We start from the raw sequence: 6,828 nt of genomic DNA, 5'->3' as shown, positions 1-6,828 counted from the left end.
CCAGTCAAGAATGCTCAGTAAGAGCAGAGCACGACCTTGTCATCTTTCAAAATAAGTGTGCGTCGCAGACAATAATGTGCTACTATGAGGGGATGTTAGCATTACATATTTATACTAGAATAATAAAATATTGTTTAAACCACTTCCGAATGAACAATTCAACGCATTGGGCTGTGACATTTAATAAGGGAGCGGCCGCTGGATTTTATTGTGTCATCCACACCGGAAGTAACTCTCCGCACCCTCCCGCTGGCTTCACAGGTGTTCGCTTCGAGCTTGTAATGATGAAGATGATGGCAACGAAGCAGTCCGGCGGCTCGCTCACATCGGGCGGTCGCGCACAAAGGTGGCGACCACTCGTTTCTCCGCTCGATTGACGTGTAAAAAAAAAAAAGAAAAAAAATGTGCCCGGTGCCTCCCTGGGGAGCCGGTGCGTGGCCGCCCGGTGGAAGCGCCATCAATTAGGGAGCGGGAAGTTCACCTCCAGCGACCCCCACCCCCTTCAAAAAAGCCGCCTGCCATTGCACGACGCATCTTTAAAGCCCTTCACGGTAGGTAGAAGCTTTATTGTTTTTTAAAATGTTGCAATAGGTTCGACCTGTGAAGCTGCAATACAACACTGGTGCAGTGTGCGACACATGTGGGGACCGAGTGAATGTGTGCAACTTTAGGGTCCTAACCTGTGGATGGGATTCACTTGAACACAAATAGAAATTTTGCAATATATTTTTTTTGCATCTGTTTGATTAATCTAGCCTTGATCAACTGTCTTCTCCCAGAGGACACCACGGCATTGACAAGACCTTAAGTTTAAACAAGTTGAGTCATGACTTCCAGCCTCCATTGGACGGATAAACCTGTTTGTCTGCGGTGGAGCGCCTTTTAACGACTGCTTGGAGCATGACTATGCAGCCCAGGATGTTCAATCATGAGTGACAATAATGGTGTTAGAGCACCGCTGAGGTTTGACCTCTGCATCGGCGGCCCTGCTGAAACCCAGTCCATTCATTTCCAGTCTCTGCTCATTAGTTGACTAAGGCGGCCTCTCTGCTGCCGATTACATAATGAGCACCTCTCTGTAGTGAGGAGGAGGGGGACACTCGGCAACCGTGAAGGAGGCCCGATCACGGCGTTACATAAGGGATGTTTTCCTTCCACTTGGATGAGACGATGCAGGCAGGCCCAGAGGAGAGAGCGCCGCATCCGTCGGCCATCGGTTTACAACCGGGAATTGTTGGCCTTGCATGCACTTTGAGTGTTTAATGTTCCAAAGCGTCCAAGGACGTGTCCCGTCTCTGGTGACGGCGTGACCTCATCAGCAGACATGCACGCCGCCTCATTTGGTCGCGGCAATAACAAATGTGCCAATAGATGGCTGGAAGGATAAACCTGCAGCTGTGTGTTTACAGTTCGAGTCCTATTGATGGAAACGTCCAATAAGGACCAAAGGCAACGTGCAGATTGCTTCAGATAGAAGCGACCATGAAGACATTTGAAGTTAATAGTAGGACTTTGGCAATAAGGATGTAACGATATCAAAATTCCACGGTAAAATATTATCACAATGTTGAAGGGGAACTGCAGGTTTTTGGAATTGTGCCTATTGTTCACAATTATTATGAAAGACATAACGACAAATGTATTTTTTTCATGCATTCTAAATATTAAATACATGCGATCAAAAGTCTGCGTAATTTGGAGCCGTTATTTTGTCCATAAAAGCCCTTAAAAAAACTTCGGAATACCTCCTCCAGTGTTTCCCATAAACTGCCAAATTTGAACAATAAGTTATTCACTGAAATATATTTATTAATTGTGGTTCTTACAAAAAATATATCTTATAAAAATATAAAAGCTAAAATGTCTCTTAAAGCTCTGCCCCTTTAATTAGTGCATACTAAATAATTTAACTTACGCCTACTACTACAACCATATTATTTACCAGCAACATAAAGTGAAGCAGAGGCAGAGGTGTCCTGCCACAGTCAGTAACAAATAAACAGAAAACAGTAGTGGTGGTAGATAGACAAAAAGCTTCATCAAACATCTGATCCACTGAACAAAGAGCTCCAAAAATCTTGATCCTACACTTCTCTTTTGTAAAGTAAATCTGAACAGCCGATATGGGCATCTACATCAACTATATGATTTGCCTGAGAAGCTGGACAGGACCAAAAAATAAAAAAATAACATAAAAATAATAATAATAATTTTTTTGTGGCGGCTTTAGTTCTTTCGTGGCGGGCTGCCATTAATAAATGAATGTGTGGGAAACACTGTCCTCTAAGGTTTTGTATATACCGTATTTTTCAGACTATATAAGTCGCAGTTTATTTCATAGTTTGGCCGGGGGTGCGACTTATACTCAGGAGCGACTTATGTGTGAAATTATTAACACATTACCGTAAAATATCAAATTTTATTTAGCTCATTCACGTAAGAGACTAGACGTATAAGATTTCATGGGATTTAGCGATTAGGAGTGACAGATTGTTTGGTAAACGTATAGCATGTTTTATATGTTATAGTTATTTGAATGACTCTTACCATAATATGTTACGTTAACATACCAGGCACCTTCTCAGTTGGTTATTTATGCCTCATATAACATACACTTATTCAGCCTGTTGTTCACTATTCTTTATTTATTTTAAATTGCCTTTCAAATGTCTATTCTTGGTGTTGGGTTTTATCAAATAAATTTCCCCCAAAAATGCGACTTATACTTCAGTGCGACTTATATATGTTTTTTTCCTTCTTTATTATGCATTTTCGGCCGGTGCGACTTATACTCCGGAGCGACTTATACTCCGAAAAATACGGTATATATATTTATTAGGGTTGTACGGTATACCGGTATTAGTGTGTGACCGCGATACTAATTAATCATATTCGGTACTATACCGCCTCTGAGAAGTACCGGTCCCCCACCTCCCCGCGCCTCCGTTGTCGTCACGTCGTGTCATTGCTGGTTTACGAGCAGACGAGCATGTTCGGCAGCGCACAATCACGGAGTACTTGCAAGCAGACAGTGTGTAGACAGAAAAGGGAGAACGGACGCATTTTGGCTTAAAAACTAACGATAAAGGTGAAGTTATAACACTGAGACGCCCTCAGGAAGAGGTGCTTTAAGGCATGGCTAACTAGCTAGCGGCTAAAGTCCAGTCGCTGTCGGCAGTGTTTTAGCTACTGCTAAAGCACTAATCCTCGTCTCCATGGCGACAAATAAAGTAAGTTTCTTACAAGTATCATCCCTGCAGGTTGAGGAATAGCTAAACATGCTTCACTACACACCGTAGCTCACCGGCGTAAAATTGTAAACAAACGCCATTGGGTGATCTACACCTGACATCCACTGTAATGATACCAAGTACAGGAGCGTATCAAGTCGATACTACTATGATTACGTCGATATTTTTTTGGCATCACAACATCTTTCTTAAATTGATATTATGTTTATAAACTCAGGAAATATGTCCCTGGACACATGAGGACTTTGAATATGACCAAGGTGTGATCCTGTAACTACTTGGTATCGGATTGATACCTAATTTGTGGTATCATCCAAAACTAATGTAAAGTATCCAAACAACAGAAGAATAGGTGATTATTACATTTTAACAGAAGTGTAGATAGAACATGTTAAAAGAGAAAGTAAGCAGATATTAACAGTAAATGACCAAGTGGATTCATAATTCATTTTTTACCACTTGTCCTTAAAAATGGTGACAAAATAATAGAATAATAAATGACACTATATGTTACTGCATATTTCAGCAGACTAATAAGGAGCCTTTGTTTGTCTTGTATGTTCACTATTTTATTTAAGGACAAACTTGCAATAACAAACAAAGTTTAAAAAATAAAGCCAATAATGCAATTTTTTGTGGTCCCTTTAGTTAGAAAAGTAACGAAAAGTATCAAAATAATTTTAGTACCGGTACCAAAATATTGGTATCGGGACAACACTAATATATATATATGTGTGTGTGTGTGTGGGGGGGTGTGTGTAATGTAATAACCGGCGCATTTATAATAATATGTAATATTTACGTATTTTGATCAATTCTTAGCATACGCAGCACATTCATTTCCACAACACATCACAACGTTCGCTTTGTCCCTCACTACATCACTGATTATTACTCACTGCAGAATTCATGAGAGCCAACAAATATAATAAAACATCTCTTACTGTACAAGGTCTGCTGTCATTAGAATGCCGACCGCTATGATGTTCATATATTCCAATTGAGATGAAGAATGACTCATAATCCTCGCAAAGAAAAGGGGGGTGGAACCAAGCCTCTTTTTGTGTCGTTCTTGCCAATTTCCGGGTCTAAATTGGCTGTCAGTGTACCGACTTGTTGAAATACGTCCTCATCCTTCTACTATCCAGGTGAGAGGCATGATTTATTATCTAGAATAAAGTTTGATGAGCAAGGAAACGTGGAAGCAGCTTACCACTCGATGTCAACATACTGTAGGTACGCGATAGTTAGTTTGCGTTAGCGCTTGTAAATGACAATATCACTAATATTTGGTTAATATTCAAATCACTTAATGTAAATTGAGTATTTTTGGCGGTTTTTGAATGTTTTTTTTATTGGGTTTTATGGGCGGAATAGAAGACCTCCCATTGGCCCTGCTGTAAGCAGACTTTTATTTGCGTTTATTTACGAGTAAGAATGCATTAAAAACATTACATCTGTCGTCATGTCTTTCATAACGATTGTGAACGACAGGCAAAATTCCAAAAAAAGTGCAGTTCTCCTTTAAAGCCACGGTACGATATTATTGTGGAATTGTCCCCCGAAAAAGACTTCAAAATGCCATAGTGTGTAAAATGAAGAAGCATGAATTTTTAGGATAAGCACACTTACTGTGTTGCTCAAATGTTTTATTGTATTTATTACTATGAACTTAATTCTTTAGTGCAAATAACTGTGCGTAAACATCCACTGTTTCAAGCAAATATATGACAATTTATCTTCTGATAATGCAAATACTTAAGAAAATTGATGTTTAGCTTTGCTGGTTTCAAATATATTTTCCGGGTGGTGGTTTATCAAGTAGCTTCTAATATTTCCGCCCTTGTGCAGAGTTCGCGCTCCATCCAGACACTTTCCCTGAGTTGCGGTGCACTGTGAGGACTGTTAGTACGCAGACCTCCGCCAAAGAGGTTATGTTTTTGCCAGGGTGTTTTTGTTTGTTAGCAACATTACTCAAAATCTTATGGATGAACTTTGATGAAATGTTCAGGAAATGTCCATAAAATACAACTCCTTATCTACTCCGATTAAACTTATTCCGCATGCTTCCTCCTTTTCTCCCTTTTACTGCATTCCACGCCCTCACCTTCCGGTCTTGCCCTCTGGTCCCGCGCTGCGCAGAAGATTATGGGACATTTAATTTATTTTTACACCGGCCGATGCAAAAGCCCCAGAAAAAAAGTTTCCGTTTGATACCGTCGGACGTCACAGCGTTATTGTGATGATTTTGAAACCGCAATACCACGGAATCCACAATACCGGTACACCCCTACTGGGCAATATGTCTGAAAACTGTATCACGATATGAGTGTTATATCGATCGATAGGCCGGGAGATATGGCTGAAAATTGTATCACAATATACATTCTTTATATCAGTCGATATTGGTAATCGATATTTTTCATGACCTATGGAAAAATATAATAAATGTTAACATTTTTATTTCAAATGTTAATGTAAAATATATCATGTATAATGTCACTTTATACATGTTCAAAATAAACCTAAACCAACCAACCAATGTAACCTTCCTCTAATTATAATCCCCTCAGCTATCACGGCAGAAGGGAAAATAAATGTCAACACAAGCATGGAAAACATCCATCCATCCATCCATTTTCTACCGCTTATCCCTTTCGGGGTCGCTGGGGGTGCTGGAGCCTATCTCAGCTACAATTGGGCGTAAGGCGGGGTACACCCTGGACAAGTCGCCACCTCATCGCACACAATCAAACAAAATTCTAAAATCACATTGAACACTTAACAATAACCTCTTCAAATGAAGGTGCAAAAATAAGGAATACGTAAGAAATGCTTGATGAAGTGTGACAAAATAGTGTGAAAATGTAAACATAGTGAAACCTGAACTACTTCAAGGATGAGCCACACCACCACTAAGGTGGTGTTGCCTTTGGTCTGACAACGGTCTGTTTTAAAAAATCCAAAAAACTGCCATACTGTCGAGGTGACTTTTCTAGTTTTATCCACAATTTATTAGCTCTCTGCAGCACTCATTTTGACTTTTCTCTTCTCTCTCGTACAAAGAATCAACTGCGAGACAAGAAGATGGCGCTACCTTGCCCCCGGTGCTGCTCACACCGGTGAATGAATGTTGAATGAATGATAGGTGGTGGTCGGAGGGGCCGTAGGCGCAAATTGGCAGCCACGCTTCCGTCAGTCTACCCCAGGGCAGCTGTGGCTACGAAAGTAGCTTACCACTACCAGGTGTAAATGAATGATGGGTTTTTAACATGTAAAGCGACTTTGGGTACTTAGAAAAGCGCTATATAAATCCCAGGTATTATTATTATTATTATTACCAAACTTGATAGCTGATACTGTTACATTATTGGCTCGTTGGCGTGTTGCTGTTTCTTCCAACGAAGAAAAAAATATAAATGTTTTATCGAACACATTTTTTATTGATATTGATTACGTGTCTATCGCGATATATATTGATATCGTGCCACTGTTTGTGGGATGCTTTGTAGTTGTTTACTACCATGCATATTGTTTTTTTGCGAAGGAAGCCACTAAGATCTATCCAATAAGGAAG

The 6,828-nt window shown here is 40.1% G+C and overlaps 1 protein-coding gene across 2 annotated transcripts in view; it reads left to right on the top strand.

Moving 5' to 3' along the window:
• Positions 1-254: 254 nt before the first annotated feature.
• The window catches only part of trmt9b (tRNA methyltransferase 9B), a 24,192-nt gene continuing 17,618 nt past the window's right edge, over positions 255-6,828 (top strand). For both annotated transcript variants that reach the window (XM_062060330.1, XM_062060328.1), the window contains exon 1: positions 255-551. The gene's annotated coding sequence lies outside the window, so the exon portion shown is untranslated. The remainder of the gene's footprint in view (positions 552-6,828) is intronic.

This window comes from Entelurus aequoreus, linkage group LG10 (assembly GCF_033978785.1).
Source record: "Entelurus aequoreus isolate RoL-2023_Sb linkage group LG10, RoL_Eaeq_v1.1, whole genome shotgun sequence".
Lineage (NCBI taxonomy): Eukaryota > Metazoa > Chordata > Actinopteri > Syngnathiformes > Syngnathidae > Entelurus > Entelurus aequoreus.
The sequence above is the reverse complement of the archived record's forward strand: the minus strand, read 5'-3'. Positions and strand labels throughout refer to the sequence as shown.